The following is a 20972-nucleotide window of genomic DNA, read 5'->3' as shown; positions in this document are numbered from 1 at the left end:
AGAAACCAAGGCCTGATCAGACATCTTCATTAAGAGTGTGGGCTTAGGAGAGCATGTAGGTTCATAATAGCTATCAAAACCAAGAATTCAGATTAGGGAAATTGGAAGAATTATATAGTCTCATCCGGTCATGTTCAGAAATGTGGTGAATTCAAGCTTTCTTTCTGTTCTGGTTAAATGCATTTTACCACATTATTTACAGTAAACCACATTATTTCACACAAAACGCCACAATCTTTGTGGATGACACTTCAGCATGAAGACTGATGCTGGTAACTCATTCTCGTGTGAACAGTGCAGGGTTAGGCAACTATAATCTGTTTAACTGCTTTAGTATTCTTATTGGGGCATGATGTAAGGAGTTTTGGTGTAGTATATTAAAAAAGTTATGTTTACAAACTTTTTACAGATTTTGTGTGATTTATGAGGCATTAAGAGTTAAGATGTAGGTCTTATATAATAGCATTACTGGCATCATTACATGGTTGCCTTGATAGAGTGCTTGTTGAGATTATGAAAGACTTTAGGATGACAGTCAGTTCATAATAATGTATTTTGACACGGGGTAATTCTATTCCTATCTGGTTTGATTTGTGTTGTTCAAGATCATATATATGTTCCTTTAAAGGAATGATTGAGGATCTCCTGGTCTTTGGCCAAAATATAACCCAAGGCTCAGTGATATCACGCTGTCTCAGTGGAAGCCTTGAGCTGATTAGCGAAACAAGGGGGCCTTAAATTGCCTCTCCTCCTCCATTATTTCCCTAATGTATTGCCTGATTTGGGACATGGATCATTTATGCCCTGCCTTATCAGTCTGGAGACAAGTGTCAGTGTCTGCTAAACGACTTCACTCCATATTATGTTTTAAATCTTCATGCAGAAGATTGCTCCCTTTTCCATTTCTGTAATTATGATTATGTTTCTGAACATTGTTTTAAAAATGAGTTCCAACAGATGCCTTCAAGCCCTCGTGAAACACTGCTCCACAGCGATTTGCTGAAATGGAGAACAGATTGGTTATGTCCGACTGGCACTTCCTCGTCGAGTCTTCCTTGCAACACATTGTTTGTTTTTGATTTTCTTTATTAACTCCGGAGCCATGAGATAGGAAGATTCTATTACACTCTAGGAGTTTCTAGAGAGAGAGAGAAAGAAGGAGAAAATCTGAGTTCTTTGTGTGTGTGTGTGTGTGTGTGTGTGTGTGTGTGTGTGTGTGTGTGTGTGTGTGTGTGTGTGTGTGTGTGTGTGTGTGTCTGTGCGCGAGGGCATCTTTGCTTGCCATCATTGCTTGTCTCTGGGATGGACAGTGATCGTGAAGTTTGCAAAAGGAGATATGTGAAGAATTTCAGAACTGCAAGAAAGAGAACCAACAATGTAATCCTCCCTACCACCTTGGATTAATGTAATACATCTTACATAAAATTTGCTGAAATCCAATTTAATGGATGAAGGTTATTACAAATAAAGCATTGAAGAACTACAGAGGGATTCTGGGAGAAATAATAGAAGAGCATGCTGATAGAAAATAGGGGAGTCCTATTGGAATCATTTCTTTTCATCACTGAGGTATCACCATGAAAGGGAAAGGTGGTGGATTTCATTTGGGTCTTTTGTTCAGTGCTTGTCATTGAACTCGTGGGGTGGGGGTGGGTGGAGGCTTCAGTGCACACTGTGCTGAGAGGGATGTGCTTTCGGATTTATTGCGTCTTGCTTGCCAGTGAAGAATGACTGAGAGCGGAGGAAGCAAGAAAAATAAATGTAAGGAAATTTAATTAATGCTGTTATCACATTTGTTTCACCTGCCGTGCTGGTCCCATGGTTCTGAGATGTGAAACGACCTCCCATCAATCTCAGAAATTGCCAGATATTCGCACACTCCTGAGTTGGACTGTTGCCTCGGTGTGTGTCCTGAAGTACTTCGATTACTGTCATTCAGCTCCTCAAGGATGTGTTCATGACAGAATGCAGGCGTCTTACTATCTGCCTGTTAGATCACAGGGAACATTCACCAAAACGTTCAACCTCCAGCGCGTTCTAGATTTCCTCTCCAGTGAAGCCCCTGCACCAGCCCCATGTACAGCTGGGGGTAATGACCAGGAGCTTGGAGCACAAGGTCAAAGGTTATCTGCCATATCTGATGAAGTGACCCATAGCGGCCTTCAAGTCGTGAACTCTAAAAAGGAAACCAAAATGTCTGCTCAACAGGAAATGATATAGCTCACCCAGGCATGCATCAGAAGAAATATGAAACAAACCCCGTCCTTAAATGACGTTGCCTGGATCTACAGTTTGCGTATGTTATTTTACATAGAATAAAAGTAAATCTGGGATATGCACTCTCACTATACTAAAAACGTTTTCTCTAGAATGTAAGTGTGGTGGTTATGACAATAAAAGAAGAAAACATCTCAAAAACATTTTTATACAGTTTTATACATGGAATCTAGTACATACAAGAAGTGTAATACAAATGTAGTGTTTTGTAAATTGATATTTCTGCACACTCACAATAAAAATCGCTTGACATTTTCATGCAGTGACTTACCAAGTGTGGTAATATTTGACCCTTATGACCAAACTCCAGCGTCTCATGGTGCTTACCTGTCATTTCAACACTGCTGCACGTTTAAATAATGTTTCACAATAACACGCTCATTCTTTCACGCTTTATTTTCAACGTCCACCTGCAGGTTTGAGTCGTGGTGTTCAGATGACCTTGCTGGGCTGCGGACACGTCTCAGAATAAAGGCGGCTTTACAAAATTGATGATATCGATGTTGCTCTGAGAGGTGCAGATGCAGAACTAAACAGCCCCATTGCATGCAAGGCTATTTAATAGCATTTCAATCTTACTGAATATTTTATAATTGCTTCCAGTATAGCCACACCCTGCCAAAACCACATGCAATTTACACGCTGAACACTTTCCCTTTCCGTGTCTCAGGCGAGGGCGATGGCAGTGTGAGAGCTCAGGTGTTAGTGGTGTTGGACGTCTCCGGTTGCAGTCCTGGGTTATGTTCCCCAAGCTCAGATCATTAGTCATTGGTTAGCTGCTGGCTAGGTTGAGGGTGGGGGTGGTGGGGGGGGGGGGGGGGGGTTCTCCTGCAGCACTAACGATGTTCTCATGCTTGTTTGAGTCCAGACACCGTTAACCTTTAATGCTTTTCCTCACTTTTTTCAATTGTCACCTTGCAGTTACCATGGTGACCTTGGCAAGGGAACTTTGCGATCCTGGAGTGCTCTGTGTGCTCCCTGTTCCAAGAATGCAGAAATCAGCTCACCCCGAGGAGGCATACTGACCTTTTAAACGCCGCCCTTAACAAGCTTCCATTTATATCGCCCGGGCTGCAAGTGTCATGCACAAACCCTTTATAAACTTTGCCTCGTTTGGCCCCCTTGAGCTCGTCTTGATGCCGCTGCCTTCCATCACTTCCACAGTCCTTCACAGAAGCACCTGAAAGACTTCTGCATGCCTCCGAATGTCTTCATGGCTGTTACAAAAACAAAAAAAGCCATGTTCTCTGCTCCTTTTCTCTGTCATAAGCCTCACCCAACACAACTCTCATGTCAGTGCTCGTTGTATGTGTGTGTCCTTCCCTAGAGCCGTCACGCTAATCTTGGATTCGGTGTACCAATTATTAGTCTTGCTAAATCTTCATCCAGTAGTGATTGTAATATAACTACTGTATTAAACGCAACTGCAATGCTGCTCCTGTGATTGTAGTGGATGAGTTCGACGTCGCGCTGTCTGAAGGTGAATTAGCCGTCACTCTGCCACAGACATTTGCACCTGCTTTGATCCCAGCCTATTTATTTTCATTAGAAGAGACCAAGTCAGAGGACTATAATAGCTGTGAAACCGTAAGTATTCCAGGAGAAGTATTATCATCCTTCTTCATTAGCCACGGCTGTCAAGAGAAAACAAACCATAGCTGTGTGCCACATGCCACCCTTGGGAGACTGCAGCTTTTGAACCTAACAGGACCAGCCCGGGGCCAAGCAGTGGTTGGGCTGTTAGACAGTGGTATCAGCTTCCTTCACACATCATTCATGCGTATCTGACCCAAATGAGCATATTCATACAGGGAAGAAAAAGAAATGTGCTGGATAAAACTGCAAGTGCTAGGCGGGTTTCCTTAGTGTATGTGTCAGCTGAAAGATTCAGTCTCACGGTCTTATGACAACAGTCGTTAATAAGCCTTAATGAGGCATATTTTACTACAGAAGCATTTATCCTGTTGAGGATAGATTGCAAAATGTGTACACACGTCACAAATAGCAGAGAGCCACATCAACTTGTAAACATTACACAGCGAGCCATGAGGGGAGACTACAACTCTTAAAGCTATAACATCCGGAATTTATCAGCAAAAGAACAAAAAAAAAAGGTTTTATTTAATGTCTTCAACCACCCTCCAGCAGTAGAGAGTAGATTATAGAAAACTCACGTATTGCTCTGTTCTGCAAACATGATGCAGGCGTAGGAACACTGTGTTCCATCGCTGATAAACTCAATGGAAAGCAGTTCCCAAAGCTTCTTCTCACCATGTCTCCTAGATACACTTTTAATTCATGTAATAACGGTCTGGTGTCAGCTAATTTCCCCATGGAGAGACAAAAAAACTCCAACATTCTTGCCTTTCCTGTCAGATCTGGAATGTAACTATGTATTCAATCTTTTTTTCCATATATGAAAGCGCACTGTGTTAATTCATGGAAAGTAGAAGGTTTCAAAAGATAAGGAAATGGGAAAATGCTTCTTTAGTGGAAGATGTATACAGAGGATGATATATACAGTGGCCTTAACAGAGCAAAGGCGTTTAAAAACCTCTGGAATATTATGCAAATGTGGACGCAAAGTGTAAAATGTTTATCCTCTTGGATAAATCACAACTTTCTACTTATGGTTTTAAGGATTTTGTCCCAGTGCTTATACATATTTCATATAGTAAACTGTGTAGTTTTAGTATGAATGTAGACTTCAGTGAGGACAATTTTGTAGTTATAAAACCCAGGGAGACCTCAAATTGCATTTTAATTATCTTTCCCTCTGGAAAGGAAGTGACAGCTGTGACCTTTGAAGCAAATGTCTCCATATGTATGGTAATGCTATGCAGAGGAGGGAAAAATATACTCAAATATTCATTAGCGACTATGGGTATGTGGTTAAAGAGGCCCTGTATTTGGGTTAGGCCAAAAAGCCTAAAACATTGACAAATCGGTCCTACTTGAAACAATTTTTTAAATGGCTGGGCCTTGTTATAATGACACTGCTGTGTGAAATGTGTGTTCTGTGCTTCTCCATCAAGTGAGTATGCCCCCTCAGCCCCTTTAGCACTGCCACACTCTGTATGGCTTTACTCATTAAATTGGGCCAAGCAGTGGACACAGTACTTACCAGCACACACGTGTGGAGCTTAGCATCCACTTCAAATGGTGTCATAGCCTAAATATAGTTACAGAGGAATCGCATGGAGATTCTTGTCCATGTAGTGGCTCCATTTGTTGGTGTTAGGTAGAACCTTTTCATAAAGGACATACCAAGGACCATTAAGGAACTATTCTGTTCTGTGCTAAAGGGCTGAAAGCTGAATATATTATCGTATTGTATTATCATTTTCTTCACTTGAGCACATGACCAATTCAGCATAGGGATGTTGTCAGTGTGACTTTACAAAACATATCCTAAAAAGAGGAGCACAGAGACCTTCTCAGTGACTCTGGACAGCAGAGTAAGTGTCTTCTTCAGCATATTCTCAACTTGTGGACGCAGTGACTTTTACCTTCTTGCTACCATGAAAATGAAATATGACTTTTTCTTAAGGTTTTGTTAACTTTTTTATGTTATCTGGGGTCCTTTAATTCTACAGCTCTGATGTACCATAAAGGGATTTGAATGGAACACCTTGGGTATCTAGATAATAGGGAACATTGTTCACAGTATAAAAAGACCACAGATCACATCTCTGCTTCCATAATCCCTTAAGAATAATCACTGTTGCTGTGGTGGCTTGGTGCATAAGCCCCTAAATATCACTACAGAACCTCCGAATGAAGGTTTTTTAGGCTTAAAGATCTGATAGGGTTCTGATCCTCACAACTCAATCAAGAAGCTTTAAAAGGAGCTGTGATTATTTTCTCAAAACCACTTATTGCTTTAACTATGGAAGAGTGAGCCTACCTTGTCTCGCTAATTGACACACTGTATAAGCATCCCAATGGATTGCCGAAGACACGCTTTTAGTGTAGCACAGAGAGAAACGCTCTTACTATGAGAGTCTGTCAAAGAGTAGTTAGCACTTAAACCGGCGTGCCGTATGGCAGCTGGGGAAGAGAAACCCAATACGGTCATAATTTTGTGCTGATTGTGTTCTGAGCCTGCAGTAATGAAGGCCCGGTCAAGCCCAGCGAGGGGAGCAGGCTGTCTGGGAAGACAGAGGGAGCAGGCTGAGATTAGATTCTGCAGGGAGGTTTTGTCTGAGAGATTGGTTCTTATCACCAGGCTCCATTCCACCACCCCTGTATCTTTAGATGAGGAGAAACCAAACCAAAGGGAGAAGAGAAAAAAAAAAGATGGATACTGTGGCGTTAATGATGGATACTTAGTGCTATACTCATTAATGGCAGAAACATGCTGTTTCGGGGCTAGATCTGAGCTTGTTGAAGGAGAAAGCAGCATATGTATCCATGACAGGTAGTGGTGTCAGTCTTGTTGCAGTATTACCGGAGATGACCGATTTATCAGTCTTTGTTTAACATTTATGTATGCGCGACTCCCCTTACGTTCACGGTGCTGCGGTATGAATGCAGCTCACGGTTCTGTGTGTTTCTGCATCCCTCCTCTTTTGTGAACGTTTGCTTTATGAAAATACGTGCATTATGCAAATATCATACGTAGCTGTGTCTCAGAATATTCCGTTATGTTGTGGTTACAGTAAACAGGGAATCCTCTTCAGCGAGGCCATCCTTGGTGTTACAGGATCCTTTCCAACTATTGCATTGTCCATGCAGTTCTTTTGCTTCATATTGATAAATTGTGACTTTACTAATTTTACAGATATGATTTTTTTTATTGAAATTTACTCATCTTTTGTTCTGTGCACTGCAGTATGTGGGGTCTGTGGACGGTGTGGGAAAGAGTATATTAAAATCAATATACATGTGTTCAAACTGAAAACAAATGTAATCACGTTACATTTCAACCCCCACTCCCCTCCCGGCTTCCAGTGTTATCAGCTAAGCAAAGCTTCTCTCTGTGCACGGACATGGAGAAGACCCCATGCGATTAGATTCAATCTGGTTATCAGCAGCAGTTGCAGGCAAGGTCAGGTCAACCCTGGTTGCACTCCTGAGCCCCTCGAAGGCATCGCATCGCCTTAATTGAAATCAGCCTTTTCACCTTCAGGCTATCGTGGAAATCCATCTTAGCAAGGCACAAGTGTTTACCAGTCAGGCATATTTAAAGCCATTTGAAAATAAATAGCATTTTCAAAATCTATTTGCTTTGTTATTTGATCTCTCTTGTTGATCTCTTGATTGCCATACAGGAAGATTAGTGTGCAGGCATTAAACTGCTTTGTAACAATAATCATGTCTGTAGCCTCTCTATAGTATAAGTACATTTCCCATTGTTAAAGATGCAAAATCTTGTTTTGAAATTTTGCTATATGAAAATGCAAAATATCTCAAAATAAAATACCGAAGACGAGTTAAACCCATGTACTGTGATTGTGATTGGATCAGCAGATCTTTGTCATCTGAGACATCCCAAACAGGGCTAACTGCTAGACCTGTCCCTATAATTATTTCTGTTCAACACCAGCAAACACACCACAAGTGGAAATGCATTCTTTAATACATTTAATACATAGCTTGGGAGTTACCACATTACCCAGAAACTTTGTTCACTTAGTTATAACCCTGCTAACCTTTTTTTTTGCATTTATTCCCTGACATTTCATTATAATTTTTTTAATATGCCTTCACAAAAGTCAGACCTAATGTCGTTACCCACTGCTGTGTGGTTGGTATCGGGTAGTGGGTAACAATTTCGCTCCCTTGAGAGTTTGGGGTTCAATCCCCTTCCTGGGGAAAGTGCACTTTGCTATACCAACAGGAGTCTTTGGGCAAGACGTCTAACATTTCGTCTGGCTACCTCTGGAACATGACTGAACTTGCAAATTGCACTGGATAAGGGCATATGCCAAAGGTATTTAAATCCAGTCATTATTTAAATTTTTATATTAGCATAGTTAACATTGTTAGCATGGTATATGCACCTTTGTAGTTCAGTGTTTATAAGGTCGTGCACCCTTATTCATAATATTTGCTAGCAAGAGCAATGGAACATTTTTTACACAACTGCAGTAATTCCACCATGAATAAATGTTACATTTATGCATCCGCTACATATTTCTCTGTAATGCTGTGATGGATCATTCTGAGCTCCAGACATGTTTTCTAAACCTCACTAATTCTGTGATATTTGTTAGTTCCATTGTGCATTTTATTTTGTGAAATGTGCCTGAAATTAAGCTCATGAGAGGTCTCGTCAGAGGAGGAAAATTATGCCTTACATTTACTCTAAATGTGCTCATTTATTTAATCAATGTTCTAAATTGCACACTGTTGAATAATACTTCACTACCGAGCTTTCACTCTTTTTTGTTTTACACAGGGGAAATACTCTGTCCCCTTTGTTTGTGTGCCATAAAATGAATCCCTCAGATGGTTTAAGAAAGCTAATAACTCGGTTTTGTCTTTTATTATTAATATCGTCTGGTGAGTCTGGGATGCACAAGAGGCAAATGTTCTCTAAACTCCATATCAGATGACGCCAAGAATCAATCCCACATCTCTTTTAATGCAACGGCACAGTGGTGATAAAAGTATCCGGTGCTCCCGGGACCTTTACAGCAGACACACTGAATGTCCCTCTTATTTTAAAGAAGTCTATACTTATCTTGATTTCACATTTAGAACAATCTATGGATTTGCACTTGACAGTGCATACACACACGCACACACACACACGCGCGCGCACACACACACACACACACACACACACACACACACACACACACACACACGTGTGTGTGTGCACACATCCATTTGAATTCCCATTTAAAGAACTGTTGATGTTGCATGTGCTTTGTGAACACTCTGAATTTTAAATGACACACAGCCATGATTTTGTGACGGTGGCCTCTTTTGCCATCATCATGCCACCCAAATATATTTTCATTAACCTTAAGTCTTTGCCTCTTCTTAAGTCTTCTCACCCTGATGTTTGCTCTCATGAAACCTTTTGCCTTTTTGTATTTTTCTTCTATTGTGAATCATCCCAAAACATTTTTTTTCTGTCTGCTAGAAGTTGCTCATTTACATTTATAGGAAGGAACAGAACTGTTCAGTCACTCCCATCCTGGTTTGGTTTATTATTGATGCTGATTCAAATAAGGATGAAATATGTTTCTTTTGAGGGCTGCACGTCTATGTAAAGAACACTGTTCTTAAAGGCCAGCAGCGGAGGGTCCTCGTTAATGGCCTGCCCAACATGTAATGTGATTGCTCCGCCTGTAAGATATTTAATCATGGCCTTCCTACCAAAATAGGCCTGTTGGTTCACTTTTCATTTATCCCCTTCTGCTTCTTTGTCATCTTCCACAGACGTTCCAGATGCCGGTGTGATCTCTGCCTCTACACCGTCAGGTCTGGAACATTTTAGCTCCAAGAGTGAGATAACTGTTCCCACAACATTGCATTTGGAAATTGCACATTGAATGAAAACAGGTGCTTCATTATCATATGGTTCATGAGATGTGAGACGTGTTCCATTCAACATGCCCTTGTTGACTTCCCCCAGAAGTATGTGTTACTTCCATTTTCAGGACAGGAGAGGAAAATATAGCAAGGAGCATATATATTATTTTTAAATAGGAGTGCACTTGCCCTTGGTTGGAAACACAGTGTACCCGACTGGAGCAATTTCTTAGTAACTACATATGTTAAGTCGGCTGTCATGTATAAAGTGGCCTATTTTGGTACAGAAACAGAAGTTGAGAAATCTGGGAAATTAAATATTCTTAAAATATTACAGAACCAGTTTTTATTGCACCACTTATAAAAAGTTTTGTTTTCCATTTTCTCATAGTTTCGTAATGCACTTTTGCAATGCCTTCTGGGTAAATTATGTTGCTGAATTCTACCATTCTGTTGACTTCTCCCCACATCTCTAAAGGTCCATGAGGGTCATCTAACAAGTTTAATTTAATGTGATAATTATGGCCTCAGGATCTCCAAATGTAGCTCAAGAAATGATGGTAAAATCTTACTGTCAAATACTGTGACCAGAAGATTTATCCTGACTAAGAAAAATGTTTTGTTGATTTTGCTGAATATGAGGATGGCCCATATTGTTCCATGAATATTATTGCATTCATCTTTTAGATTGTGTGTTCACTGGGCTATTATATCAATATCATTAGATAGAAATTGTGATTTTGACATGTATGGTCCTTTTAAAGGCGTACTTGACAAAAATAGGATCTGCAAATAATCAGTCAGCACAACTCTCAGCGTTACTATGCAAATGCACCATGCCCATAATTTGCATATTAATTGCAAATAGTTAATAATCATGCCAGAATAGCTGCCTAATTGTGTAACATCAAGTAATCAAATTTAAAAGTTACTTGGCTTGAGAGATGCATTAACTGTGCCTTATCTGTTCTGTTCTGTTCTTAATTCTGCAACATTTACACTGCAGTTAGCCTGAATGACTAACAATGCTGAACTGACCTCTGACCTTGTTCTCTCTGCTCATCCCTATGCTTAAACAGCGCGGCACAGGACACAAACGCCAGCGTCTGGCTATAAGAGCATGAAGCTGGTCTACAGAAAGCTCTCCATTAGCACTGAGAACGACCTGCACCCTCATGACACGGACGCTCCCAGACAGGCCACCACTAATAAAAGTCAATGTCAAATGTAACATTTAGTTGAACAAATGCACAAATTCATTTCACCCCCCAAACACCACCCCACCCCCCCACAATCCATTATTTATAGCAATTTAAAATAATTTTTTTACGTTCTGATCCCCTCTCAGACTACAGATTTCTTATTATGGTTTTATAAGTTCCACATTCCACTAATGCTTCCATCCCATATTACAGTATGGGCACTGCATTTAATCAGCATGCCCCCCCCCCTCGCTGCTGTAGTACATAGGAAAATGCTAATGAAATGAATGTGTGCTTTTGTCCCTCTCCCTACTCTCCCCAAGGCCACACCGGCTGCTTTTGAAGGCTGCATTCAGGGTCTTATTAGACATTGCATTTTTCTATTTTGTTGCTGAAAATGGCAATAGTCTGGTAAACAAACCACTGCCCTTCCAAAGCAAATCAGGTTCAGCTTTCACTGTTTTACATGATGAACACTTCAGGGCCATGAGCTGTGTGTGTGTGTGTGTGTGTGTGTGTGTGTGTGTGTGTGTGTGTGTGTGTGTGTGTGTGTACACATATTGTGTTTGTGTATCTGTACATGTGCACATATTTGTGTGCCCATGTGTGTCTATGTGTGTGTGGGAGAGTGTGTGTGTCTAGGTGTGTGTGGAGGGGCTATGTTAAAGTCAGGAGACATGTTAAAACTTAGGGTCGTGTCGTTATTCTGTCTGTGACAAGTAAAAGTGTTTTTATAACCGTTGTACTATTTGTTATGTGACCTGCAGCTTTGCGTGTCTGCGGGAGACTTCGGTTTTATTGATCTTCGTTGACTAAACATTAAATTTAACTGATAGGGACATTGAATCTTTTCTGCATCTGTATTCAATGTATTTTTGTTCTCTACTTATTGTTCATGCTTAATTTTAACAGTGATTTTAACATTTATTTGTTTAATCAATGTAGAGTTTAATTAAGGCCGGTGTTATTGTTTACTTTCAGCATTTGGCTAATGCATGGCAATCTGTACAAATGCTTCAAAGACATTAATGTACTGTTAATTTGTCACAGCACTTACTGTTATTATGTTATTTAGAAATGTGTTATGCACAATTTTGTTCCATCAGATAATGTCATTTGGTATTTTTAACAAAGTATTAGTTTTATCAGTTACATTTTTTAAATATAATTTTAGGAAAGGCACACTGTTATGTTTTTATTTTTATGCTTTATTATTTCCAATTTAGAATCATTTTACAAAAAGAACTTTGTTAAAATGCAACTGATGGCGTTTGAAAATTATGCATCATTTTAGTACAATCTCATGGATAAGGGAAGGTGGAACATAATTAGGAGAGGTGGTGTTGGGTGGTGCTGGGTGGTGCTGAGGTGAAGCTGGTTAATAACTGCTGTTCACACATAGCGGTCCTCAGCCATGTTCAGTGGTTCCAGTGCATGGCTCAGCTCTAGGGAGAGCCTGTAAGCGCTGTATTATCATGGGTCGTTCATTTATTTTGCCTTGGTTGTGTTTTTACCCCCACAGCAGACAAAAGCTCATTCAGGCAACTTTAATAAAAGTTAAGTGAAAAGATAAATGAGCCCGTGTAAACTCTACGCCGTAGGAACTCGCCCTCTAAGCAATCCGGTCTCGCCTGGCACGGTTCCATGCTGCTGAATGTGCAACCGTTTCCCAGAAATCCACTGAACACATGTAAAAGTAAAGCTGTGCTGTCAAAGCCCAACATCTGTAAATACATCTCTGGAAATGGATCTGTAGCAGACACTCCCCTCCAGAGCCCCTCCCCCAGCTCAGACTCCTCCCCTCCACCACACACTCACCCCTGAGCTTTGCCACAGTGAAAGGTGCTGGGGGTGGGGTGAGCAGCTTATCCTGAGAAACAGATGACTCTGGGCAGCGTGGCTAATGTTGCAGGCCTGAGGGATGGACACGGAGGAGGCAGACAGGCTAGTCCTCACCTTTGACCCCCAGCGCTAAATGCAATGGGCCCACGTGCTTATTACTTTACAGGTGCTAAGCGTTCAGCATTTCGCCGCAGAGGTACCGAGACCTTTCTCACCTAGTTCAATTCCTCGTTTGTCTCTTGTGAGACAAAAAATAAAGAGTTCCTTTCTGTGAGCTCTTAGCTAATGACGATGTACACTGAATAGGGCTGTATAAGCAAAGCAAAGCCCTTCAAGTGATTCATCCTCTCTCTTCTTTTTCCTTAAGCATTTTATTGCTCGGAGGCCAATTTCATTAAAAGCGGAGGAACACATAATGATAGTGGTCAGTTGAAAGGATATCTGCTCCCTTTCACATCCGCCTCCTCAATGGCAAAGGCATTATGTGCTTTCCTTTGAGTGTTACACAAAAAAAAGTTGGAGGCGGGCACATGACATGCAAACTTAACACACACGTTCACACCCACACCCACCCACCCACTCTTACACACACACACACACAACAAACTCTCATTCTGATGGATGTATTCTCTGTGAGAGCTGCAGTGAAAGTGACTTATTCATTCCTTGTGAAGATTACCTCTCTCTCTCTCTCTCTCTCCCTCTCCCCCACTCTTATGGGTGTGAGGGCTGATGGTGTGGTGAGGGAGGGAGATTAAAACAGGTTTTTGAAGTCCCGGAGGTGCGGTAGCTGTGCTGACGGCGCAGAGTTTTCAGTAAGCACTGTCGCTCCTGCATTATTTATGGCTCTGGTGCTCCCATTATCTTCCAATGCGCCACTCTGCCGACCAGTGTGTGTGTGTGTGTGTGTGTGTGTGTGTGTTTGAACACACGTGCGTAAGTGCCTGTATGTATGTTTGTGTGCGCATGCCCGCGTGGACAGCACACGCAGAGGTACAAGGTTTTTTTTTGTTTTCAAGATATCTGCAAATGTCTTCCCTTTGTGAACACGCTGTACTGTATGTACACTGTACTGTACAGACACACACATGGTTGGCAGACGGTGGATGACTATCTTTTGTTAGATCCATAGTCGGAAGGGGCTGGCTTTGTCTCTGCTCTTTTACAAATGTTTCAAATCCTGTTTGTTTCTAACATCCTGACAACAAGCGACGAGCACATCATATTTGTAATTATGCACGGAGCGTTCTTCTCCTCCTCCTTCACCTGAACGCTCCCGTTCTTGTGTTCTCCGGCGCTGCCGAGATCAGTGTCACTCCTGACAGCGGCGTGGCCTTCAACCCAAGCCGACGAGGATGTGACATCGCTCCGCTGGGTTCTGCCTTTCACTGCGAACCTGTCGAGCTGAGAGGTGTAGTCAGCAGCAGGGCGGCCTAATTTGGGTTGAAGCGTACGCTACTTCTGAATGCACTACTTATCAGAAGCTCTACCATCAAGTGTTCATAACCCAGTGAAGTCGTTGCCCTGATTCAGAATATGAGCTGAGATTTTCACCTATCGTGGGAGATTGTTTTGACAATTGGAAGACAAGGCAATTAGCAAATAATGATTTAACTTAAATTAAGCTTTATTCAGATATTCATTCGTGCTTTCCATTGTTGAAGGAGTTTGGTATGACACATTTTTGCTTGATATTTAGGGTTCACACACACAGTGTGGGAAACCTATTGTTATTGTCGGGTTTTTTCTTTCTTAGGGGTCCAAGCACCAGCGGTGCTGGAACCCTATTGTAATTGTTCTGATTATTATTATTATTATTATTATTATTATTATTCTTTTTCTCCGCTAAAACGCGTCGTGCAGCCTAAACCGTAAGTCCTACAGACTTCTCCTTTGGCCAACTTGTAGTACTCCTCTCCGCTACTCAGGCGCAACACGCCAGCCCGATCGGACCATAGGTGGCGCTATAGCGCACAAAATCGCATGAAAAAGTTTACACAGGTGTTTCTCCTACACCGTATGTCCTAGAGATAAAATTCAAACTGCATCTGATCAGGCATGAGCTCATCTAAAAAAAGTTCCATTGAAGCTATATGCTCCGCCCCTTACATGTCGAGCTAATTTGCATAATATGCAAATACGCACACATTTTTGAGCGCGTACTAGTCCCTGGATTTTTCACATACATGCACATATGTGGTATCCAAGCGCTCACAAGAGTCTGAACTTTTATTGTTATGGAGCCAAAGTGCACATTTCTGCACATGGGCGTGGCCACATCCATCACAAGTCAAGCGTAGAAAATTCCTTCGCCAAAAATCCACATATTCTGCTGTATCTCAGGCATACTTTCATGTATTCACTCCAAATTTCACACACATGTACCTATTGGGTGTCTAGACCGGCACATACATTTTGGAAGACATGCACACCTAGGTGGCGCTATAACGGCCAAAAAACTCTCCTGCCCACACCGATTGGCCAAATAACTCCAAACTTGGTACGCATCATCTATATGCACCTATGACACAGGTCCTTGACCTGCACCATCATATGTCCAATATGGCCGCCGCTATCGACCAATCAGCTTTCAGTACACCTTTCACAAGCTTTTCATATGCCAATTTTTTTTCTGCCTTAAAACGCGTTGTGCAGCCCAAACCGTAAGACCTACAGACTTCTCCTTTGGCCAACTTGTAGTACTCCTCTCCGCTACTCAGGTGCAACACATCAGCACGATCCGCCCATAGGTGGCGCTACAGCGCACACAAATGCATGAAAAAGTTTACACAGGTGTTTCTCCTACACCGTATGTCCTAGAGATAAAATTCAAACTGCATCTGATCAGGCATGAGCTCATCTAAAAAAAGTTCCATTGAAGCCATATGCTCCGCCCCTTACATGTCGAGCTAATTTGCATAATATGCAAATTTGCACACATTTTTGAGCGCGTACTAGTCCCTGGATTTTTCACATACATGCACATATGTGGTATCCAGGCGCTCACAAGAGTCTGAACTTTAATTGTTATGGAGCCAAAGTGCACATTTCTGCACATGGGCGTGGCCACATGCATCAGAAGTCAAGCGTAGAAAATTCCTTCGCCAAAAATCCACATATTCTGCTGTATCTCAGGCATACTTTCATGTATTCACTCCAAATTTCACACACATGTACCTATTGGGTGTCTAGACCGGCACATACATTTTGGCAGACATGCACACCTAGGTGGCGCTATAACGGCCAAAAAACTCTCCTACCCACACCGATTGGCCAAATAACTCCAAACTTGGTACGCATCATCTATATGCACCTATGACACAGGTCCTTGACCTGCACCATCATATGTCCAATATGGCCGCCGCTATCGACCAATCAGCTTTCAGTACACCTTTCACAAGCTTATCATATGCCAATTAACATGAAACTCACATATTATGTTCATCTACACACCCTCTAAGACATACTCAAGTATGACGGGAATTGCACCACTAGGTGGCGCTATACTAGAATTTCCTGAATTACCCCTACATCTTTCTTACACATGCACACACATGCAATGGCCTACCTATAGGTTTCATATACACATTGCTTCACCCATACCTACCCAGTGATTACACACACATGCTTACGCATCTCAGGCGTGCCAGATGGTGCCCATACCCAGTGCTTGGACCCCGTAATTGCCGCTTGCGGCTATATTTATTATTATTATTCTTTTTCTCCGCTAAAACGCGTTGTGCAGCCTAAACCGTAACACCTACAGACTTCTCCTTTGGCCAACTTGTAGTACTCCTCTCCGCTACTCAGGCGCAACACGCCAGCCCGATCCGACCATAGGTGGCGCTATAGAGCGCAAAAAATTGTCACGCCTACACCGTATGTCATAAACAAAAAATTCCAATTGCATCTGATCAGTCATCTTCCATTCTACAAAAAATACATTTGAACCCATAAGCTCCGCCCCTTACATGTCGAGCTAATTTGCATAATATGCAAATTTGCACACATTTTTGAGCGCGTACTAGTCCCTGGATTTTTCACATACATGCACATATGTGGTATCAAAACGTTCAGAAGAGTCTGAACTTTAATTATTATGGAGCCAAAGTGCACATTTCTGCACATGGGCGTGGCCACATGCATCACAAGTCAAGCGTAGAAAATTCCTTCGCCAAAAATGCACATATTCTGCTATATCTCAGGCATTCTTTCACGTATTCATACCAAATTTCACATACATGTACCTATTGGGTGTCTAGACCTGCACATGCATTTTGGCAGACATGCACACCTAGGTGGCGCTATAACGGCCAAAAAACTCTCCTGCCCACACCGATTGGCCAAATAACTCCAAACTTGGTACGCATCATCTATATGCACCTATGACACAGGTCCTTGACCTGCACCATCATATGTCCAATATGGCCGCCGCTATCGACCAATCAGCTTTCAGTTCACATTTCACAAGCTTATCATAAGCCAATCAACATGAAACTCACATATTATGTTCATCTACACACCCTCTAAGACATACTCAAGTATGACGGGAATTGCACCACTAGGTGGCGCTATACTAGAATTTCCTGAATTACCCCTACATCTTTCTTACACATGCACACACATGCAATGGCCTACCTATAGGTTTCATATACACATTGCTTCACCCATACCTACCCAGTGATTACACACACATGCTTACGCATCTCAGGCGTGCCAGATGGTGCCCATACCCTGTGCTTGGACCCCGTAATTGCCGCTTGCGGCTATATTTAGGGGTCCAAGCACTGAAGGTGCTGGAACCCTATTGTTTTTGTTCCGATTATTATTATTATTATTATTATTATTATTATTATTATTCTTTTTCTGCCTTAAAACGCGTCGTGCAGCCTAAACCGTAAGTCCTACAGACTTCTCCTTTGGCCAACTTGTAGTACTCCTCTCCGCTACTCAGGCGCAACACGCCAGCCCGATCCGACCATAGGTGGCGCTATAGCGCACAAAATCGCATGAAAAAGTTTACACAGGTGTTTCTCCTACACCGTATGTCCTAGAGATAAAATTCAAACTGCATCTGATCAGGCATGAGCTCATCTAAAAAAAGTTCCATTGAAGCCATATGCTCCGCCCCTTACATGTCGAGCTAATTTGCATAATATGCAAATACGCACACATTTTTGAGCGCGTACTAGTCCCTGGATTTTTCACATACATGCACATATGTGGTATCCATGCGTTCAGAAGAGTCTGAACTTTAATTGTTATGGAGCCAAAGTGCACATTTCTGCACATGGGCGTGGCCACATGCATCAGAAGTCAAGCGTAGAAAATTCCTTCGCCAAAAATCCACATATTCTGCTGTATCTCAGGCATACTTTCATGTATTCACTCCAAATTTCACACACATGTACCTATTGGGTGTCTAGACCGGCACATACATTTTGGCAGACATGCACACCTAGGTGGCGCTATAACGGCCAAAAAACTCTCCTGCCCTCCATGCTTTCATGTAGAAGGACAATCATGATCTCATATGATTCTTTGCAAAATCACTAACAACTTTGTAATTGCAAGTGCTTTGCAAAAAAGTACAGATTTTTGTGTATAATCCAATACATATAATTTACACTTTTCATACTAGTCCTAGGATTTTCACTCCATCACCTCAAATCACATATTCTAATATCCAGCAGCATGTGAAATACAAAACTGGTGGAACAAATTCTAAGATTCTTGCAATTTAATATTTTTCATATGCATCACAATGGTACCGTCATGACATATGAACTGCATATTTCAAAAACTCCCCTATATAATGTCTGATTGTTATGAAAATGGACAGACACATTCAGAAGACCACTGAGGTGATATCTGCCAAGTTTGTGCCAAATCCATCCACAAATGGTTGTACTGTGAATATTTTCATTTTCTATGCAGAACATGCATGCAGATCAAAGGTCATTCTTTTCCTCAAAAGAGTTAGAGTTGAGCCTATTCCAGTCAGACCCATTAGCTCAATGGGTAGAGCAATGTGCTCCCAGCCACAATGCACGTGGACAACGGGGGTTCAAATCCCATGTTGGGCAGTATTCCACCATAAGTTTAAAAAGCTGCCATTTCGATTCTGTTTTTTGAGCAGGTACTTCATTCACGAACGTGCTTCATATACTTTCATGTACATTTCATAAAGCTTTACATGATGTACCAGTGGGTGCAAAATCTTGCCAAACCTCAGCTTGGACCCCGTAATCGCCGCTTGCGGCTATATTTAGGGGTCCAAGCACCACCGGTGCTGGAACCCTATTGTAATTGTTCCGATTATTATTATTATTAGGGTTCACACACACAGTGTGGGAAACCTATTGTTATTGTCGGGTTTTTTCTTTCTTTCTTATTAGGGTTCACACACGTAGTGTGGGAAACCTATTGTAATTGTCGGGTTTTTTCTTTCTTATTAGGGGTCCAAGCACTGAAGGTGCTGGAACCCTATTGTAATTGTTCCGATTATTATTATTATTCTTCTTTTTCTGCCCTAAAACGCGTTGTGCAGACCAAACCGTAACACCTACAGACTTCTCCTTTGGCCAACTTGTAGTACTCCTCTCCGCTACTCAGGCGCAACACGCCGGCCCGATCCGACCATAGGTGGCGCTATAGAGCGCAAAAAATTGTCACGCCTACACCGTATGTCATAAACAAAAAATTCCAAATGCATCTGATCAGTCATCTTCCATTCTACAAAAAATACATTTGAACCCATAAGCTCCGCCCCTTACATGGCGAGTTAATTTGCATAATATGCAAATTTGCACACATTTTTGAGCGCGTACTAGTCCCTGGATTTTTCACATACATGCACATATGTGGTATCCAGGCGTTCAGAAGAGTCTGAACTTTAATTGTTATGGAGCCAAAGTGCACATTTCTGCACATGGGCGTGGCCACATGCATCACAAGTCAAGCGTCGAAAATTCCTTCGCCAAAAATCCACATATTCTGCTATATCTCAGGCATGCTTTCACGTATTCACTCCAAATTTCACACACATGTACCTATTGGGTGTCTAGACCGGCACATACATTTTGGCAGACATGCACACCTAGGTGGCGCTATAACGGCCAAAAAACTCTCCTGCCCACACCGATTGGCCAAATAACTCCAAACTTGGTACGCATCATCTATATGCACCTATGACACAGGTCCTTGACCTGCACCATCATATGTCCAATATGGCCGCCGCTATCGACCAATCAGCTTTCAGTTCACAATTCACAAGCTTATCATATGCCAATCAACATGAAACTCACATATTATGTTCATCTACACACCCTCTAAGACATACTCAAGTATGATGGGAATTGCACCACTAGGTGGCGCTATACTAGAATTTCCTGAATTACCCCTACATCTTTCTTACACATGCACACACATGCAATGGCCTACCTATAGGTTTCATATACACATTGCTTCACCCATACCTACCCAGTGATTACAAACACATGCTTACGCATCTCAGGCGTGCCAGATGGTGCCCATACCCTGTGCTTGGACCCCGTAATTGCCGCTTGCGGCTATATTTTCTTATTATTATTTTTCTACTGATAAAACGCATACTGCAGCCTAGACCGTAAGGCCCAGGGAGACCAAACTTGGCAGGATGGTGTAGTCTCTTTGCGAGACCGTGCTAAAGCACAGAGACCCACATTGGCCTGATGGTGGCGCTATAGCGCACCATTTTGCGTTTTGGTCCATATCTCCCAAACCGTAGGGCCTAGAAACAAAATTCCACTTCTGATGGATTCCTTGGCTCAAGCCAAACAAAAAAGCCTCAAGAACCATTAAGCTCCGCCTACTTAGATTTTTTGCTAATTTGCATAATATGCAAAACCTACTTTTTTATACTAGTCCCTGGATTTTTATCGGATCACCACAACCTTGGTGTCAAAATATTCAGGAGAATCTCATTATCAAAGTTGCTTAAAAACATTTTGAGATTTGCATATAGTCTGGCTGACACATGTCAATCAATAGCTCCAAGGCGTGGCCAAATTTACTTAAACAGCCATATCTCAGCAACGCTTTGACCGATCTTCATAAAATTTTAACAGTTGTTAGGGCACATGACTCCGAGGTCATAGGTCAAAGCTGGCCACGATTGTCCAA

The sequence above is a fragment of the Brachyhypopomus gauderio genome, chromosome 6, assembly GCF_052324685.1.
Source record: "Brachyhypopomus gauderio isolate BG-103 chromosome 6, BGAUD_0.2, whole genome shotgun sequence".
Taxonomy (NCBI): Eukaryota; Metazoa; Chordata; class Actinopteri; order Gymnotiformes; family Hypopomidae; genus Brachyhypopomus; species Brachyhypopomus gauderio.
The sequence above is the reverse complement of the archived record's forward strand: the minus strand, read 5'-3'. Positions refer to the sequence as shown.